The sequence below is a fragment of the Balaenoptera physalus genome, assembly GCF_965194825.1.
Source record: "Balaenoptera physalus genome assembly, chromosome: 17".
In the NCBI taxonomy this organism is placed as follows: domain Eukaryota; kingdom Metazoa; phylum Chordata; class Mammalia; order Artiodactyla; family Balaenopteridae; genus Balaenoptera; species Balaenoptera physalus.
Window position 1 is genome coordinate 21,708,514 of NC_138895.1, and position 21,939 is coordinate 21,730,452.

The 21,939-nt window shown below is 33.6% G+C and overlaps 1 long non-coding RNA gene across 1 annotated transcript in view; it reads left to right on the plus strand.

Moving 5' to 3' along the window:
- The window catches only part of LOC309646508, a 63,649-nt gene extending 43,301 nt beyond the window's left edge, over positions 1-20,348 (plus strand). Inside the window, exons 3-4 of the long non-coding RNA XR_014255405.1 lie at positions 13,161-17,344; positions 18,540-20,348. This is a non-coding gene — a long non-coding RNA (uncharacterized lncRNA). The remainder of the gene's footprint in view (positions 1-13,160; positions 17,345-18,539) is intronic.
- The last annotated feature ends 1,591 nt before the right edge of the window (positions 20,349-21,939 follow it).

Genomic DNA, 21,939 nt, shown 5'->3' on the forward strand with positions numbered 1-21,939 from the left:
TTGAAAATATCAAAGGAAAACTTGATTTTTATCAAAGTGTTGTACCAATCTTTAACCCCTGGGTTATGTATGGTCAGACAAACTATTCAAGGCTGAGAGAAACGGGTTTGGAAAATGGAAGCTTTATTGGCGTAGATGGGGGTTGAGGGAGAGGCTAGTTTGCAAAAAAATTAATAAGTAAGTGTGTAGTAAGCAAGAGGCACCCACATTATTGCTTTAAATATTTGGTGATACTATGGTCTGTATATATGTGTCCCCCCAAATTCATATGTTGAAATACTATCTCCCGAAGTGATGGTATTAATAAGTGGGGGATTTGGTTGATTATGTCATGGGGGTAGAGCCTACATAAATAGAATTTGTGCCCTTATAAAAGAGGCCTGAGAAAGCCCCCTTGCCCCTTCTATCCTGTGAGGACACAGCAAAAAGTCAGTCGTGTGTGAAGCAAGAAGCAGGCTTTCACTAGACATGAAATCTGCCAGTGCCTTCATCTTTGATTTCCTAGCTTCTAGAACTCTGAGAAATAAATTTCTGCCCTTTATAAACCACCAAGTGTTTGGTGTTTTGTTATAGTAGCCTGAACACACTAAGACAGGTGGGGAGAAAGAAAGGAAAAGAGAAAGTAAAGTAGCTGATTAAAAGGAGTGAGGAAGGACTAAGTCCTCATGAAATATAGACTTGAATTTGACAATAGACAAAAGATAAGGAGAAAGTGGGCAAGGAGGATATAAGATTGAAAGTGGGTCATTGATAAGGCAAGGAATCAGAAGATATAGCAGACGTTTATAAAGTGTAAAGATAGACACTTACAGGGGTGTCCTTTACATCTGAGAAAAGATACGGGTGGAGGATGGGTACAAATGTCAGGAAAATTCAAGAACATGTCAGGAAAATTAGAATAGTTTTTGAAATAAAATCATCTGACAGAATGAATATAGCAGGGGTTTAGAGGACTGTAAACAGGACTGTCAAGAAGGAGTAAAATCATTGACCACTGAGTGGAAAATGTGAAGACAGCGTATACTAATGTGTGCATAAGGAAAATTAGACTCACAAGATACTGAGACTGTAAGGGGCAAAGATTACTGGGTTAAAGTGAATTTGAAAGTACCAAGTTAATTCATTCACCAACTGTTTCCCTTAGGTCCTGCTTTGCACCTAACACTGATCCTAAGTATAAACAGTGAACAAAACAACTAAATTCCTGCCCTCAAAGAGGTTATATTCTAGTGGGGAGTCAGTTAACAAAAAAGAAAAAAAAATGTTTGACAAAATTATACAGTATAAGTTGTATCTTTCATAGATTTTGTAACTTTCTCTTTTTTTGGTCTTTCTTTTTTTAAAAACTTTTATTGAAATATAGTTGTGTTATGTTAGTTTCAGGTATACAGCAAAGTGATTCAGTTATACATATATATACACATTATATACATATATATACTTTTTTAGATTATTTTCCATTATAGGTTATTACACAGTATTGAGTATAGTTCCCTGTGCTATACAGTAAGTCCTTGTTGTATAATTTTCTTATATTAAAAAAAGATTTTGTTATTAGGGATGCAAAAGTACTTGAATGACATAGCTTCCTCCAGTTCTGGGAATATTTTTTTTCCTCAGGAATCCAGTCCTTTGGGTTTTATGATTTACCTTCCTTCTGAAGACTAGAAAAGGGAACATTTTAATGCTTATTTATAATAAAAGTCATGAAAACTTTATGACAATGACTGACAAAGTATTACAGTACATACCCAAATCACATTTTCACATTTATTTAGAGACATCTTGTATTTTTTTCCTCTTCTATTAATTTTGATGCAATTCTAAAATCTGTCTCTGGTTTTTCTTCTTTTGGCTCTTCTCTTTACTGTTGATCTCATGGCTTCACCTACAGAGATGAATCCAAAGTGTTAGAGCTTCTGGGCTATCACACAGAAGTATCAAGGATCCCCTCATTCCCATGCTTTTTCTGATCCTGGTAAAGTTAATTTAATTTTCATGTTAAAATTATTCTATTCTTTATCATTGTTGGCACTGAATCTCTCTACTTTCCTTGAGGCCTGAGCCATCTTCCTCATAGTCCGTTCATAAAACACTTAACCAAAGATAGATTCAAACTAGTGGTGACTGCTCTGTATTTGGATTATTCTTGATTTGAATTAAAGCAACAGATAAGCCAAGGCTAACTAGACATCTCAAGAGAGCTCAGAAGAATCCACTCAGAAACCAATTAATTTAATATTTTAAATAAAAATTGTCAACAAATAAAACAATGATAAATATAGACCTTAGAAAGGGTTTGGCTTTTCCTATCAGAGTCATCGTGCCTAACCTACCCATCTAATTGAAGCCATACTTTAAGTTGCTAATATACCTATTGCTGACAGGAAGAAATGTGTTTTTGTTTGTTTGTTCTGTGTTTGCTTTTTTCCCCCTCTCTCTAGAGACTGATATATCCTTTTTTATGACTCTAGAAACTTTCACAATTTCATTTGATAACTCTCTTAATTGAAGACTATCTGATTCCCTCCCAAGCCAAGTGGGAAGCCTCATAACCCTGTAACTCTTAAAATATATTTTTTAAAATTTTTACTGGAGTATAGTAACATTACAATATTGTGTTAGTGTCTACTGTACAGCAAAGTGAATCAGCTATACATATACATATATCTCCTCTTTTTTAGATTTCATTCCCATTTAGGTCACCAAAAAACACTGAGTAGAGTTCCCTGAGCTATACAGTAGGTTCTCATTAGTTATCTATTTTATACATAGTATCAGTAGTGTATATATGTCAATCCCAATCTCCCAGTTCATCCCACCCCGCCATTCCCCCTTGGTATCCATATGTTTGTTCTCTATGCCTGTGTCTCCATTTCTGCTTTGTAAATAAGATCATCTATACCATTTTTTTTCAGATTCCACATATATGCGTTAATATACAATAAATTTTTTCTCTTTCTGAGTCACTTCACTCTGTATGACAGTCTCTAGGTCCATCCAGGTCTCTACCAATGACCCAATTTCATTCCTCTTTATGGCGGAGTAATATTCCACTGTATATATGTACCACATCTTCTTTATCCATTCCTCTGTTGATGGACATTTAGGTTGCTTCCATGTCCTGGCTACTGTAAATAGTACTGCAATGAACACTGGGGTGCATGTGTTTTTTGACTTATGGTTTGTAGTGGGATTGCTGGATCATATGGTAGTTCTATTTTTAGATTTTTAAAGAACCTCCATACTTTTCTCCATAATGGCTGTATCAAGTTACATTCCCGCCAACAACATTTCAAATGTAAGCAAAGGTCAAATTTATATGTAACTGAAGACCTTCATCCAGAGCATCAGAAATGACTTCCTTCTACAAAATCGAGGATGGAATCTACAAGAATGAGTGAGCAAAATGTCCACTGTTACTGCCATGTAAACTTGAAAAGGTGAAATGTAATGAGGAGAAATTCTCGTGGTGTCCAACAGCAAATCTAAGTGTGGAAAGAAGAAATACAACAACTCTTGGATAATCAAGTACCCACAATTATTAGGTGAAGCTATATTTAATCTAAGCCTGAACTAAGGTAAAATTATTCAAAACGTTGAGAGAGAATTGAAAACAGCATGATAATTACAGAGAATACTTGACACTTATTTCATTGAGTATGTGCTAGGCTCTGTACTGATTGTTTGACTTTCATTGTTTCATTTAGTACTAACATCAACTGATTAAAATTAATATTATTGCTATCACTTTCACATAAGGAAACTGAGGACTGTAGAGATTAAAGAATTTGCTGGTATATCCACACCTGTTATTTAACTTCCTGTGAAATTAAACCTTGCATTCACATTTTTGACCATTAAATAAGCTATATAAGTTTAAGAATACAAGTATGACTGACACTGTAGAAATACAAAGGATCATAAAAGACTACTACAAGCAACTATATGCCAATAAAATGGACAACCTGGAAGAAATGGACAAATTCTTAGAATGCACAACCTTCCGAGACTGAACCAGGAGGAAAATATGAACAGACCAATCACAAGTACTGAAATTGAAACTATGATTAAAAATCTTCCAACAAACAAAAGGCCAGGACCAGATGGCTTCACACGTGAATTCTATCAACCATTTAGAGAAGAGCTAACACCTATCCTTCTCAAACTCTTCCAAAATATAGCAGAGGAAGGAATACTCCCCAACTCATTCTACGAGGCCACCATCACCCTGATACCAAAACCAGACAAAGATGTCACAAAAAAGGAAAACTACAGACCAATATCACTGATAAACATAGATGCAAAAATCCTCAACAAAATAGTAGCAAACAGAATCCAAGAGTACATTAAAAGGATCAAACACCATGATCAAGTGGGGTTTATCACAGGAATGCAAGGATTCTTCTATATATGCAAATCAATCAATGTGATACACCATATTAACAAATTGAAGGAGAAAAACCATATGATCATCTCAATAGATGCAGAGAAAGCTTTCGACAAAATTCAACACCTATTTATGATAAAAACCCTCCAGAAAGTAGGCATAGAGGGAACTTTTCTCAACATAATAAAGACCATATATGACAAACCCACAGCCAACATCGTCCTCAATAGTGAAAAACTGAAACCATTTCCACTAAGATCAGGAACAAGACAAGGTTGCCCACTCTCACCACTATTATTCAACATAGTTTTGGAAGTGTTAGCCACAGCAATCAGAGAAGAAAAAGAAATAAAAGGAATACAAATTGGAAAAGAAGAAGTAAAACTGTCACTGTTTGCAGATGACATGATACTATACATAGAGAATCCTAAAGATGCTACCAGAAAACTCCTAGAGCTAATCAATGAATTTGGTAAAGTAGCAGGATACAAAATGAATGAACAGAAATCTCTTGCATTCCTATACACTAATGATGAAAAATCTGAAAGTGAAATTAAGAAAACACTGCCATTTACCATTGCAACAAAAAAGAATAAAATACCTAGGAATAAACCTACCTAAGGAGACAAAAGACCTGTATGCAGAAAATTGTAAGACACTGATGAAAGAAATTAAAGATAATACAAATAAATTTAGAGATATACCATGTTCTTGGATTGGAAGAATCAACATTGTGAAAATGACTCTACTACCCAAAGCAATCTACAGATTCAATGCAATCCCTATCAAACTACCACTGGCATTTTTCACAGAACTAGAACAAAAAATTTCACAATTTACATGGAAACACAAAAATTCCCGGATAGCCAAAGCAATCTTGAAAAAGAAAAACGGAGCTGGAGGAATCAGGCTCCCGGACTCCAGACTATACCACAAAGCTACAGTAATGAAGACAGTATGGTACTGGCACAAGAACAGAAATATAGATCAATGGAACAGGATAGAAAGCCCAGAGATAAACCCATGCACATATGGTCATTTTATCTTTGATAAAGCAGGCAAGAGTACATGATGCAGAAAAGACAGCCTCTTCAATAAGTGGTGCTGGGGAAACTGGACAGCTACATGAAAAAGAATGAAATTAGAACACTCCCTAACACCATACACAAAAATAAACTCAAAATGAATCAAAGACCTAAATGTAAGGCCAGACACTATCAAACTCTTAGAGGAAAACATAAGCAGAACACTCAATGACATAAATCACAGCAAGATCCTTTTTGACCCACCTCCTAGAGAAATGGAAATAAAAACAAAAATAAACAAATGGGGCCTAATGAAACTTAAAAGCTTTTCCACAGCAAAGGAAATCATAAACAAGATGAAAAGACAACCCTCAGAATGGGAGAAAGTATTTGCAAATGAAGCAACTGACAAAGGATTAATCTCCAAAATTTACAAGCAGCTCAGGCAGCTCAATGTGAAGGAAACAAACAACCCAATCCAAAAATGGGCAGAAGACCTAAACAGACATTCCTCCAAAGGAAATAGACAGATTGCCAACAAACACATGAAAGAATACTCAATCATTAATCATTAGAGAAATTCAAATCAAAACTATAATGTGATATCATACACCGATCAGAATGGCTATCATCAAAAAATGTACAAAAAATAAATGCTGGAGAGGGTGTGGAGAAAAGGGAACCCTCATACACACTTGGTGGGAATGTAAATTGATACAGCCACTATGGATAACAGTATGGGGGTTCCTTAAAAAACTAAAAATAAAACTACCATATGACCCCAGTAATCCCACTACTGGGCATATACCCTGAGAAAACCATAATTCAAAAAGAGTCATGTGCCACAATGTTCAGTGCAGCTCTATTTACAATAGCCAGGCCATGGAAGCAACCTAAGTGTCCATCGACAGATGAATGGATAAAGAAGATGTGGCACATATATACAATGGAATATTACTCAGCCATAAAAAGGAACGAAACTGAATTATTTGTAGTGAGGTGGATGGACCTAGAGTCTGTCATACAGAGTGAAGTAAGTCAGAAAGAGAAAAACAAATACCGTATGCTAACACATGTATGTGGAATCTAAAAAAAAAAAAAAAAAGTGGTCCTGAAGAACCTAGGGGCAAGACGGGAATAAAGACGCAGACCTACTAGAAAATGGTCTTGAGGACACGGGGAGGGGGAAGGGTAAGGTGGGACAAAGTGAGAGAGTGATAGTATATATATGGACATATATACACTACCAAATGTAAAATAGATAGCTAGTGGGAAGCAGTCGCATAGCACAGGGAAATCAGCTCCACACTTTGTGACCAGCTAGACTGGTGGGAGGGAGGGGGATGAAGAGGGAAGAGATATGGGGATATATGTACATGTATAACTGAGTTACTTCATTATAAAGCAGAAACTAGCACACCATTGTAAAGCAGTTATACTCCAATAAAAAAGTTAAAAAAAGAAAAAGAATACAAATATGCAATGAAGAAAAATGTAGTTGATAGTTGGAGAAGATGTAGAGTACCTATTTACATAGCAGTTTCTGGAGTCAGAGACTTCATTTTGGCCTCCGTGGATTATACCAATAAGCAGACAATATTGCTACAATTATAAATGTGGTGAGAAATAAACAGTGAAAAAACTATAAAAATAAACTTTAAACATAAATAGAAAATTCTCTTATGTATATTAAAATATTCTAGAAATATAATATTCTAGACAAAAGCCTTAACAACAGATTAACCAATCCTGGTCAATGACTCAGAATATGATACATTTTGAGATGCTTTGAAACATAGTGATGGAGTAGTTCAACTTGCTTGAGATATTTCAAACAATAACTATTATTACAGGCACACACCACATACAACCACAATAATGTAATTTTAGTCATGATATTAATGCAATTGTAGAAACTCAGGAATATGAATTTTACCTTGACAGTGGAAATGGAGTTCTATATATACTTAGTAGACACTTAACAGAGCTAAGACTCTATGATACTTCGAGAAAAATTCTGAGTATTCACCCTCCAAAGGATCTCTAATTTTCTTAAGGGGTGAAATTATGTTCACAAATATATTTTCAAAATGTAAAATATATATTAATGCATTTGTTTGCTAAGTCCAAAAAGAATTTGGGAAGACTTGAAATTAAAACACTTTTTTTTTTTTCAATAGAAATAAATGACAACACAACAAAAAGAACAAGGCAATAGTACAATGATTATAGGAGGTGTTTAGCTGTGAAAATCAGTGCATTTGTGCATCTGACATCAACAAAGTAATACTTGGCCTAAAATCTAGAGTATCTGATGCTGGAATTTTACCTGAGAGAAGCTATTCAGAGCAAACCTGCAATACTGAGATGGGAAGGACTCTAAGAAAAAAAGGGAGACTCACCCTGTCCCACCATGCTGGCCATAGCTGCCACTTTTGAGGTTGCAGTGGGAATGAAACCTGTTTGGGGAAAGTTTAGTAATTCCACTGGAAAAAAGAGACTAGAGACAAATTTTTAAAGTCCAGAATAATGGTGTCAAATCATCAATCTTCACTATTTTAGAGAAAACAAGTAGGCAGGGCTTTATTTTCTTGAAGTCCAGATAGAGCTCTGCTACCTTTATGACCTGACAAGGCTGGGTTTGCTTGCTTGTGTAAAAACCTTTTCAGGAAAATTCAAGTTATGCACTTGAATAAATATACACTGCTTTGCTTAGATTTATTTTCCTCCTAACAAATTAGTCAGGCTTTCTGGTCTAATGTTTTACTATAAACAACATTTTTTTTTTTTTTTTTTTGAGAAACAAAAAGGAATTTATGAAATGCCCCTGTTGGAATGAATGGATTAGTCACTATTTAGGACCCCTCCCCTGCTCTCTGACCTTCAGGGTGCTTCGTGTTGAATGAGCACGTAAACTAGCTTTTATGACAAAGAGAAGACACTTTGGGAGAGCACTATTTTCTATGGACCAGCTTTTATTTTTTTCCCTGATGAATCTGTAAGTCTAAATCTACTTTTTTTTTTATTATGGATTTCTTTTTTTTTTTTTTTTAACTTTTTGGGTTTATTTATTTATTTATTTATTTATTTATTTATTTATTTTTTGGCTGTGTTGGGTCTTCGTTTCTGTGCGAGGGCTTTCTCCAGCTGCGGCGAGCGGGGCCCACTCTTCATCGCGATGCGCGGGCCTCTCACTAACGCGGCCTCTCTTGTTGCGGAGCACAGGCTCCAGACGCGCAGGCTCAGTAATTGTGGCTCACGGGCCTAGTTGCTCCGCGGCATGTGGGATCTTCCCAGACCAGGGCTCGAACCCTTGTCCCCTGCATTGGCAGGCAGATTCTCAACCACTGCGCCACCAGGGAAGCCCTAAATCTACTTTTTTAAAAAACATTTTTATTGGCATATAGCATTTAGAATGCTGTGTTAGTTTCAGGTGTACGGCAAAGTGAATCACTTATACATATACATATAGTCACTTTTTTTAGATTCCTTTCCTATATGGATCATTACAGAGTATTGAGAGGAGTTCCTTTTACCTCTGCTTTTAAATTCAATTGTGTGCCTAGACAAGCAAAGGTGCCACAGTGCCATGCCCATAGTTAAAGAGAACTTATACTAGCATTTAAGAAATATACAGTCACAAAAAGAAGAAAGAACAGGGTTAAAAAAATGAAAGATGCCAACTTGAATTTGTAGTGCATTTTAGCCTTATCTAAACACTGGAATTTTAATTTATATTATCTTAGTAGACAATTAATACATATATCAAGTATTCAGATTTGTAGGATATTCCATCTGCTTTTTTAATTATGAAGAAATAAAAATAGAGGAAGTCTGTGAACTACCCCCAGTCTAGTGGTGGATCTGAGACTAGAACACTGATTTTCTGAGAAACCTCAATTATCTTCTAATTAGGAGTTCCATTAAATGAAATCCGAGCTTTATAACAATGTCTTTACCAAAGGACTGTATTGTCTGTATTTCCACTTCATGTGGCTTAGTTTGAGTCTGAGAGTTGAGGTTCAGTAGATAAGCAGTAAAAATGTGAAGTGCAAAACAATTCTTACCCTTCGGTGAATATTTCAAATATGATATTCTGTGCTTGAGGTTAAAGTAAATTTTTGCTCATGCAAGACATAAGTTCCACTAGGTAAAATGTAGTGTATTATTTTCCTTCTTATAATTAATAAGTGGCCTTGAGGTATCAGAATCACTGAGTAGTATGATAAAGCACTTGTTAATGGAGATACATTTATCCAAAGAAATATTTGTGTTTTCTTAAATGAAACCTCTTCAGCTAAACTGTATCACATACTCCTTCTCCACTCCCACCCCCCAACCTACCCCACCCCACCAGCTTTAAAATAATAGATCATATAAATTACACAGTAATGCTCAAAGCTGAGCTTGACTGGGCTCAAGAGAAATGTTGCTTTACACTAGAGAAGCTTTTAGATGTCTAGGCTCAAATGTTCTTAGGTAGATTTGGCTGCTGCAGATAAAGGAACAGAGCCCTTGACTGCTCATAGAGAAAGTAGACAAAAGATGAACACATACGGTCTTTTCAGTAGTAATACAGGGATGATTCTTCAAGGATTTATACTGGATATAATTGTAAACAACATGTATGGTTAACTCCACACAAAATTCAGTTTGGTTTATAAAAAATATTTCAAATTAATATATTGAATGAATTACTTGTTTTTCTTTAAAAACAATAGAGTGAGACCTCCAATAATAGAGCAGCATCTCATAATGGACAATGGAGTCAGATACACCTGAGCTTCAATCCTTTTAAGATATCACCACTTTGAACCAATTACTTTACTTCTAAGACTCAGTATTTGCATCTGTAATTTGGAGGTAATAATATCTTCTTCACAGGGAGGTTATGAGAAAACAGACAATTTTGTAGAGGGCATGCACTCTGCCTGACACAGTCGTGATTCTCAATTATTGGTAGACATTATCAAACTAGAAATAAAGGTTCTTATTCATCAGGTACAAGATGTCACAAGTTTTCTAATAACAAAACTCCACCATTAACCTCTGCCTTGGGCCATGAGGGATACAAGATTAAACAGATCAATGTATTTGGAGGATATTACCCTTATTTATGTGTTAATAATGGATATAAAGTAGTCTCTGGCAACCCCCAAGTGAAGATTTTTTTGGATGATTTTTCAGCCGCACATGGGTTATTGACTGGTATCAGCTCTCAAGAAAGCAAAGGCTTTTCCCCAAAGCCTGGCAGCAGCATCATATTTGCAATACTATTAATCTCTTTAGAGAAAAGAAAAATCTGGTTCTCGTAGAATTGTCTAGAAGTATTCCCTTTAAACTTGCAATCTATTCAAATTCAGTATTTTACTAACTATGCTAGATATAGTTTTAACACAACCCTTTCGAGAAGAAAGAGATTGATTAATTTGCTGCTGACAAGAGTTCACATTCTTTTTGTTTTTCTCAGAGGATGTATCTGCTTCCTATTCTGAACATGGTTCTACTTTTACAATCTAATTGCGCTACCCTACACTGCTCTATTATTTTCTGAGTCTGAGCCTACATTTTAGGCCAATCACAGAAGATTCCAGGAAGAGAAGACTCGGACATTGAAGGCTGCACAGATACATAGTACTCTATGTGTGTATGTGTGTGTGTGTGTGTGTGTGTGTGTGTGTGATAAGTATATCTGCTTCATATTTTGTAAGCATGCAGTTCTGTGCTTTAGGCTTGTCCTCACAATTTCTTAAGATAGGTCAGAATTATTGTCTCCATATGATGTGCGATATTTTTCATCTAATAATAAGCGGCTGAATGATTTAAGCACTTTCTTTGGCTTCAAACTTACTTTGCTCCTTTCATTGGGTATTGGATATATAGTTAGAATATTTTCCAGATGTATAGACAGATATTTTGAAGAATTCAGGCTTCAAATTCAGGCTCTATTAAGTTTAACTACTAAAATATCACTGTGAGTAGTAATTAAATGTGTCCATGAAACACTATCATTAATGAGATGCAAGCTGAAGCAAATATTACATATGTAGAAGCTAAATACAAAGTAAGATCCCCTTTTCTTCAGGTTAACTTCATGGATTAAAGTTTTGTTGCAATGTCATCTCATTCCCTAGAAAATCATCATAGTGGTACCAAATTTAATAATATTCCATCATATTTTGGAGTTAGAAAGTCTTGAGAGATTGAACTTTCTGAAGCATCTGTATATTTGAGCTTGTTATACAGGGCTGAAGTCTTGATCTTCTGTTTTTTCTCTCTAGACATCAAACCTTTAATTAGGAACTTACCTGATTACTTCCTCTGCTTAGCATAGAAAAACCTTACTGCAAAGTTTAGTAAGAGAGACAAATCCTACCTCACAACAGAACCATCAACCTAAATATTACAGGAGGCAAAATTGTTCAAACTCATGTTAAGTTCTCTCTTCTGAATATTGATCTAATCTATTATGCTTCTAGAATCATTGGTAATATACTAAACATGCAAACACTGAACATTTATTCAAATAAGTACCTAACATGTCCTACAAGAATGTTATTGGAAACTTTCATACATCAGAAATATAATCTCAATGCCATCATTTTACAAGTGAACAGAAGTGTTCGGAGAGGTGGTTTTAACTTTGTTGAGGTCACATAGCTGATAAGCTGAAGGTTAGAATTTCAAATCTAGGACTTCTAACTTCAAGGCCAAATTTATCCAGTTATACTATATTTGACTCTTAAAATACTATAAGATTTAATAGAATTTTGTAAAAATTGTGTTTTATTCATTAGTCTTGGTCTTCCCTCTGCCCTGTGGTTAAAACCGATGGTCCATTTATTTAGTAAGCTCCTCCAAGGGCAGGGATCAGGTCTTCTCTCCCTCTGTATATTCTCAGCAGCTAGTACAGTGTTCTTCTGCATGAGTAGGCATCCAATAAGTGTTGATTCAGACAGAGACCATTCTTTAAACCAAATATATGCCAAACTCAGATTGTTGTCCCCACAGAACGTGTCTAATTTTCCCAGAAATAGAAATTCTCATTCAATCTATTACAAGGTTTTCTGTTTCTGTTTTATTTTAATGTGTTAGGTTTCTTTTTTTCTTTTTAACTATCACACCAGGAAATTCTTTGACAGAATATATTGGACTTCTCCTAAGAAAAACTGACACTAGCCATGAAAATTTTCCTATGATCACATTACAATATTGTTCTTTCTTTCTTTACATTTCGAGATTAAATTAAGAAAGTATTAATAAAGCTACAGTAAAGCTTGTAGCAGCATGATGAATAATCAAGAATGTTTATTCTTTGCACTATACTATTCTATATAATGTGGTATCCTTTGTATTGAAGTCTACAAAATTAGAAAGTTAAAACTCACAATAACTTTTACAAAGAAAAATCGAAGCACTACAATTGACAAGGTAATCTTTACTTTTACAAAATATACTCATGATATAAATTCTCTACAATATTACTTTAGATTAATAGTAATAAATCCCTAAGAAGCTGTTAACACAGGTTAGTCTAACATTTACTTGAAAATATCATAGCTTCTGATAATTAGAAAAGAATTCAGTTCATGCATGAACTGCTAGGTGCAAATGAATTCCATTTTGTTTGAGCAACAGTGGAAAATCTTACTGGTGGTGTGTGGAGATTGTATTTTTTTCTATAAATTCAGAGGAGTGATATATATTCTTAAAAGTAGCTCAATCACAATATTTTCTTCTCATAGGTGTTACCCATATACTGTTGTATCTGTTTATCTGAAAATATATATGTACACACACATATACATGCATATGCAGAGTTGATGACATCCATCAAAGAAACCATAACACCTTATTCAAATAAAGACCAGAAATATATACACCGGCAACAGGTAGGCTCTTTAAAATAGTATCTCCATGGTTATGTAGTGTCTTTTGTTTATATTATGTTTCCTTATATGAACTGTGCATGTTATTTTTAAGAAACCAGGCAGAGTAGTTACCATTCACTTAGAACCACAAATATTTCTGAATCTGTTACTTTCCTCATAGGTCGTTTTTCATTCGTACTATGATTTTGTTCTATAATTTTCAAATATATATATTCATATTTATGTGATATATCCAAATAAAATTATTATGTACATGTAATAGTCATTTATTTGTTCATTCATTTTGCTTACCCAACAAATATGTTTGTCACTTGCAATGTGCCAGGTACCTCTTAAGACCCTAGAGAGTTATGACAGGAAACCAAACAGACAAAACAATTCCTTTCCTGTTGGAACTTAGATCAAACTGAAGAGACAGCACAAAATAAAATGATCAATTTCCACTTGTGATGAGTTTTGCAAGGGAAAAATACATTTGCAATAAGAGTATATATAAATATAGTTTAAACCTGAAGCATAGAGTCTCTTTAAATTAAAACAAAAATTCAATAATGGTTTGGTTTGCAAGCCGAGAAATGTTGTGTAACTTCCGGTGGTATTTTGTGCACTGCTAGAGCACACATTTCGTTTTTGTGTGGGGATTGTTTGGGGTTTACTGTCTCACATCCCTGACAAATTTTTAGATATTAAAAAAAAACCACATAATATCACAGCTTAGAAATTATAAATATGACTTTTCAATCCTTCCTTTTTTTTCTGTAGAAAAAGAAATGTGAGCCTTTTGATTCATACCTATTTTCTTATAGGCTGATCAAATTCATACAAAAATAAATAAAAATAATCATGTAAATATTTAAATTTATCAATTCTACCATAACTCAAGTTAGAAAAACTTCAGAGTTCTGAATTTTAAATTATTGTCAAAGTCATTAATTAAATGTAAACATACTCTGTGGAAGTTCCACTGGAGAATATTTCTGTGCTCCCATATTTTATACACGTGGAATTTAATGGGAGATTTGTGGTGTATTTATGATCAGTATGTAAACAAGAACAAGCAAATTGTGAAAAATAATGCTGCTTATTGAATGTTAAAACGTGTTAATAACTTTTAAATTTCACAATAATTATCATTGACCAACTGCAACACACCAGGCCTTACGATGAGACTTCACATAATAGGGTTAACAGATATTTGCCATTATTTTCTCTTATAATATTTGTCTATAAATCATACATCACAAGATAATTCTATATGAATTTAACTGTGCTTTTTAAATATCCATCTCCTGCTCTGACAGTAAATTCTGTGAATGCAAAATGCAGATCCACTCAATGCACAGTACTTGGAAGATAGTATACGTTCAATTGCTATCTTGTGAATAAATAAATGAGTGAATAGATGAATAAAATGAAATGTGGGCTAACAGAGTAATAATGGCTATTTCCCTTTTATCAATGAATTTCAAAATCAGGTGCCATTTATTGCATAATTCTTGTATGCCAGGTTTTGAACTTAGCTTGGAGTGATTGTGTACATGTTATTGGATGTGCACAAATTTAAAATTTTGATCTCTTCATGGTGGTTTATAAGTCATTATGAAATGTCCCTTTTTATCTCCATGTTGCCTTCCTTTAAGTTTTCTTTTTCTGAAATTACTCTAAATGTTCTGCTACCAGTGTTTGCTATTTTTTTCCATCTCATCACTCACTCAATCTCTATAATTAACATGTCTTTTATAAGCATTAAATCCTTGGGTTTTTATTTATCTATTATGACAATGTTTGTCTTTTATTGGAGTATTCAATCCATTTGACAATAATCATTAATGTATTTGCATTTATATCAGTCATCCTACTATTTGTTTTCCATTTTTCGCATCTATTTTACCCACTTTCTTGTCTGGTTCCTTGCTTTCCTTTGTATAACACAAGGTATTATAACATTTTCGCTTTTCCTCTACTAACATGTTAATTACATTTTTTTTTATTATTTTAATGTTTATCCCAAATATTAAGCCATGCATTTGTAACTCAGTAAGGTTTTGAAATATTATTATTTTTACTACTTTGCGAGTAATGCTAGTACCTCAGAATACTTTAACTCTGCTTACTTCCTTTCTATGTTTTGCATTACTGAGATCAGGGTTTTGGGGGTTTTTTTGTTTGTTTTGTTTTGGTTTGGTTTTTTGTTTTCTCATATGTTTTAAACTCCAGGAGATAGTATGATTATTGTTTTGTACAGTCAATATTTATTATGTCTCACACTGCACTGTTTCCCTCGGGGATCATTGTTCTTTGGCCTAAGGGAGTTCTTTTAATATTTCTTGTAAAGAAGAGCTACTAGTGATTTCTCTTAGCTGTGATTTGTCTGAACGTGTCTTTATTTTGCCCTAATTTTTAAACTATTTTCTCCAACTGTATAATGTTATGTTGGTGGTTGTTGGATTCAGTATTTTAAATATATCATTTTTTCCCCAACTTCCGTTGTTTTTGGTGAGAGGTCAACTCTCAGTCTTATTATTTCTCATTTTTCTTTGGCTTTATCTCTTTCTTGTCTTTATGCTTCAGTAATTTGACTATGGTAGGCATGATGTTTTTGTATTTATCCTGCTTATCATCTATGGGTATATATCTTTCCTCGTTTTGAAAAATCTTTGATCAACTTTTCAAATGTTGATTTTGTCTCATTCTGTCTTTCTGAGACATCATCAACATTCAAGCTAGGATAATTGACTGAGTCCTTTATAGGTATTATGCTCTCATCTCTTTCATTTTTTTCTCTCTGTTTTCAGTTTACAAATTTTTTATTGACCCATCTTCAAATCTAACAATCCTGACTTTTATTTTACCTTAGTTGCTAAACCCATATATAACCACTATCTGTATGATTTTTCAACAGGTTACATACTTCTCTAAATCTTATTCCTCATTTATGGACTAAAGTGACATAACTAGATAATTTCTAAACATTTTATCTCTGAGATATTATTGAGCTCTAAGTCATTAAGGTAAAGTTTTTCATATGTTAATTGCATATACTCACACTCCCTTGTTATTGTTTATTCACTACAAAATTGTTAAAACCATATATTGAGGCTTCAAGTTCATTCGTTTGGTTTTCAGTCCTAGAATCAAGTTCATTAATCTGATTTTCAGTCCTAGAATTCCCTTTGATTATTTTTATAGATTCTGCATATTTGGTGAAATTATCCATTAAAAAAAATGTTTTTTGTCTCATTACCTCTATTTTTGAATATACGAATCATTATTTTAAAGTCCTTTTGGATAACACCAATATTTTCATCTCTTGTTATTTCTCTTGGTCTTTGGTCATTTGGTCTAATTTCCTGTCAATGATAAGAACTTGTAAATGACTTGTAATTTTCACTGAATGGCATATATTTTATTTACAAAAAAAAAAAAATTGTATAACTCCAAATAATGTTAACTTCCTCCACAGAAGAGCTATCCTTTCCTCTAGTGGCAGATAGATGTGGGCGCTATAAGCTTAATCAAATCAGGGATTATGCTGATTCAAAACTGGACCACAGTTTTGGTATGATAACGTTTACCTTTGGTTTGCCTCATTTTGAGGCATAGATCTCCAGAGATTTCAGATGAGAGCCTATTGTTTTCACTATAGTCCCTCTACCAGCGTAACTTGAACTTCAATGATCGTTTCTCAGCATTTTGAGAATGTCTGATAACCAGCTTTGCTTTTCAGAGGCTTTGGCTTAGATTTTTAATCTTCCATTCCACGCAGTTTCAGAATTTGGGCAACTGTTTTGATGGAGAATCAAGCTATTAACTTGGAATTCTTCAAGTATTGCAGGTTTTGTTTTGTTTTGTTTTGTTTTGTTCCATTCTGAAACAGACAAAAGCTTTTGCTATTTTCTCTATCTCCACCAGCAGAAGCCCTCAACTTGGATTCTTGCTTCCTTGCCTACAGGGAAAGTCACCGATGTTTGAACCGCTAGTCAACAAACCTTTCCACAATTCAGTCCAAAAAGGAAGGATAAAGATGATATTAATTTGTGAGTTTATGAGTTGATTCCCATGTCTTTGCAATTTCAAAATTTGGAATAGTAAATACCAACATGTTTCAGAATATTGTAAATCAGATCAGTGTCTCCTCAAAACACACATTAATAAAAGATGAAACATTGATGGAAAGATGTAGCTCTTGTTAAATTGTGTAATATAATTGTATAAATATCAGAAACTTTATTAATTAAAGTTATTTCTTGGATTTTATTGTCATTGAAGAGATGAGATGGTGAGACAAACTTTCAAATATTCATGAAAACTTAAGTGCAAAAAATTGAAATTGTTTTGAATAAGGCATGTTATCAGGCTTGCGATGGCATATCGTAGATGATTTGCAACAACATTGGTTTATCACTGTCGATATTTAGGAAGGAAGTACCAAAAATTTTATGGAGAAATTATCATTTACACACTTTTATTTATTAAAAATTTTAATAATTTTTTTTATTATAAAAATAAAATTTTAATTTATTTTAATGTAGAATTAAAAACAATCTCTAAGTATCAACAGAATAATTTCTTTGTAGTGTCTTTTCTATAAACCTTTAAAATTACTGAAAAATTTTTAAAATACCTGTAAGCTACATTATGGGCATAATTTAGAAAGTCATACATTCTTTGCTGTGATTGAAGAGTGTCTGAAGACGATGGAAACACAAAGTTATGGCAATACCTTTCTCTAACACAGGTGGATATTAAATTAGAGAATTATTTTACATTGTTTTCTATTTATTTCCTTTTGTTTATAATTCCTATATAAGTTTAAAGTATACCAGAAATGCTTTTAAAGTACTTTGAGGTAAAACTAGTGACTTTTTCTTAATTTAAAAATATAGGTGCAATGATTAGTATACAAAGATTATTTGGGAGAAAGCTTGAGTATTATACTAAATATCTCATGCTTTTGAATGGAAAAAATGAATGTCAATTAAATCAAGAAATATTCTGAGAAAAAAAAAGATTATTCCTTCTTTTGTTAGTGTAGATTTTTGACCACATTAGAAGAATAAAATATGATATATATTATCAACCATCACAAAATAAATAGTTCAGCAAATTCCTTTTCTAGAACACAGCTATCACTCACTACTTGTCCTTATGTTAGGATGGAACTCTGCTTAAATATGTCACACAGGGACCCAGGCTTAAAAATTAACCACTATCTGTATGATTTTTCAACAGGTTACGTACTTCTCTAAATCTTATGCCTCACTTATGGAATAAAATGACATAACTAGGTAACTTCTAAACATTTTATCTCTGAGATATTATGGAGCTCTATGTCATTAAGGTAAGGTTTTCATATGTTAATTGCATATACTCACACTCCCTTGTTATTGTTTATCCACTAGAAAATTTGACTCAGTGTTATGAATCCAAACACCAAATCTCATTTGGCAATGACAAAGTGTGTTTGCATGCATACGAGTGCGTGCGTATGCCAAAGCACAAAATCATATAAATGTACATGCTGAAAGACCAAGTGAGATAGAAGTGAATTTCATTCTTTGAAAACTTCCAATACATAATCCATATTTCCTCACTTTCACTTCAACTTTGAACAGCAACATCTAGGAAGGTTAAATAGATCTAAGTTATTAATTATTAATCTCTAACTCTGCTTTACCCTCATGGTAGTGACAACAATAATAAAGTTCATTCCATCCTTACGAGGGCTTATTCATCCCTTCATTAAAATAAGACTTATTGCTGGACATAGTGAGAGTCACTGGGGTGCTCTCCATACAACTGGAGGCATTTGAGTGCCCTAGAAATAACCAGGAAGAGTGTGAATCTCGTTTTGGGAGACAACAGGGAAGATTTCTCAGAGAAGATTATATAAGGTAGAGACAGTTCCTAGACTTCCAATAAAGACAGTTTTTGTGAAAATACACTCATAAAAAGCAAGGCCTTCTCCTTCTCAAAGTACCCATACTTTCATCTATCATTTCCCTTCCTTTCTTATGGGAAGATGGATCTATTCTGTTCTAAACCCAGCTGGTCCCTTGTTGCAGCTTTTACTTCCCCCAAGGCCTCGTACCATTAATTATCAATTCCTTGTTAAATAGTTAATTCATCTTCCACTAACTTTTTATCCTTCCAACTACAACTATTTTCAATGATGTCCATGCACTAAAAAAAACAGAAACAAAAACAAACAAACAACCTGTCTTCCAACCTCCCCTTTACTTTAGCCACTACCTCTTTTGTACTCATAGGAAAATTTCTTGAAGATGTAATCTACTCCCACTAGCTTGCTCAAGCTTCTACTGAAAGACCCTCTCTAAGATCATTAGAGATCCCTTAGTGCTAAATCCAACAGCTCCTTCTTTATCTAGAACCTGCTTGAATACTTAATATCTTTACAACGTTTGACTTTGAGGACCACCCCTTTTTGAAAAAGAACTTTTCCTTTAGCTTTATTTATGATAGTCTCTTTTAGCTATTTATTTAAATTTATCATATAGGCTCTTCTTTCTAAATTTTTTTCTTGAAAGTTTGTGTAACCTTTTGTCTCTTTCACATTTTTAACATGTAATGATATGTGTGTTGACTTCAGAAAGTTTCAGTAAGGATAAATAACATAATGGGTCCAAAATTATTGACACATGCCAAGAACTTTAATTAATAAATGGGAGATATTATTATAATCATTGTGTTCATAGTAATATATTCTAGTCTAACATAGAGATGACTGCTGGATCCAAGCTCTAGGAGCACTTTAGATCACAGCACTATCCAATACACTTTTCTATGAAAATGTTGAACAACTCTGGTGTCCAGTATGGCAGCCATTATCCACATGTGACTTTCAAAGTGTTTGCAGTGTGGCTATTGTGAAGGAGGAGCTGAAATTTTTAATATTACTTGGTTTTAATTACTGTAAATGTAAATATCCACCTGTGACCAGAGACCACTCTATTGGATAGCACAGCTCTAGACCTTTACTTTTAACTTAGAGTACATTCAGTTTGCAGAATTAAAACAGGTCTAACAATCAGCTTCCCCTTCTATATATTATAGAACAAGCTAATTTTCTGAGTTCCCTATTTCAATTAATGGCATCAGCATTCACCAAGGCAGCAATGTTCAAATGCTATGAGATGTATTAGGATTCATTTTGAAATGAAAAGATCATGACTTTTGAATCAAACACACCTGGCTTTGAATAGGGCATCTCCATTTCCTTGTCATTTGACCTTGGACAAATTAAATAACCTGCAAGAGAATCATTTTTTTTTTCATTTGTAAAATAAAAATAAATATGTGTATCACACAAGGCTATTATCAGGATTAAATGGCATAGCATATGTAAAACACCTGGCATAGAGGCTGGGCATATAAAGCGTATCTATTTCATAAATATACATTACCTCTTTTCTTGCTTCCAATTTCAAATGGATTAACAGATTCTATTGATCTCCTGCTGAAATATTTTATGAGTCTTTCCTCTTTTTCCATTCCTATTGAATATATTCTTATTAATCTTCTTCTCATCAACTTTTTCCAGTAGAATACTCTCTTAATCAATGCCTCTTCCCCCATTCTCTTTTAGTAATATCTCTTATCCAATCCATAATCTAAATTTCTACAAAATAGCTTTCCAAAATATTGGTCTGATCTTGTCACTCACTATTTATCACTTTATAATTTTACTACATGAGTATGTAATTCTGTATTACATGGTTCTAATTTGTAAAAAGTAAGTGGTACCACAAGTGTATCATAGTACATGTAAGTATCCTTCTGCAACCCTCAAACCTGAAACTTTGGAGTCCACAATTTATAATTTTAGTTATGCATGACTCTCATTTCTTTATTTTTATATTTATGGCTCATATAAAAAATAAGTGACAATTTAGTTATTTTCTTGATAAACATTTAAGGCTGCTTTGAACATTCTAGTATATTTTTCCTAATGAACACATACAAATTTTTTCTAAGATATATACCTATTATATGGAATAAAGTGAGCAAATACTAAGGGTACAGCTCATTGATTTTAACATATGTATACACCTTTGTAACCACCAACAAAATCAAGTTACAGAATGGTTCCAATATCTCAGAAAGCCATTATTCCCTCCCGTCCCAGAAACACAGTTCTGAGTTCTATTACTCTATATTCATGCTCTGTAACCTCATGTGTATCAATGCACTCTTTCATGTCTAACCTCTTTTCCTAAATATTAGGTTTATAAGATTCATCTATGTCCTGCATGTAGCTTCAGTTCTTCCTCCCCACTCATTGCTCTTGAGTATCTACTGTATGAATACTCCATGACTTATTTATCCATTGTACACCTGACGTGTATTTGAATTAGTTCCAGTTTCTTATTATTAAGAATAAAACTTTCATGGAATGAACACATGCGCTCATTTCTGTTCAGGTTTTTCCTAAGACTGAAATTGCTAGATCACAGGGTAATACATTTTTAGCTATAGTAGATACTCTCCACATCGTTTATCAATGTGGATTACCAACATACATTCTAATCAGAAATTGCTGAGAGTTTCAGTTGCTCCATGTCCTCCACAATACTTGAAATTCTGGTTGTGATTCTCATAGGATTCTTGTGAT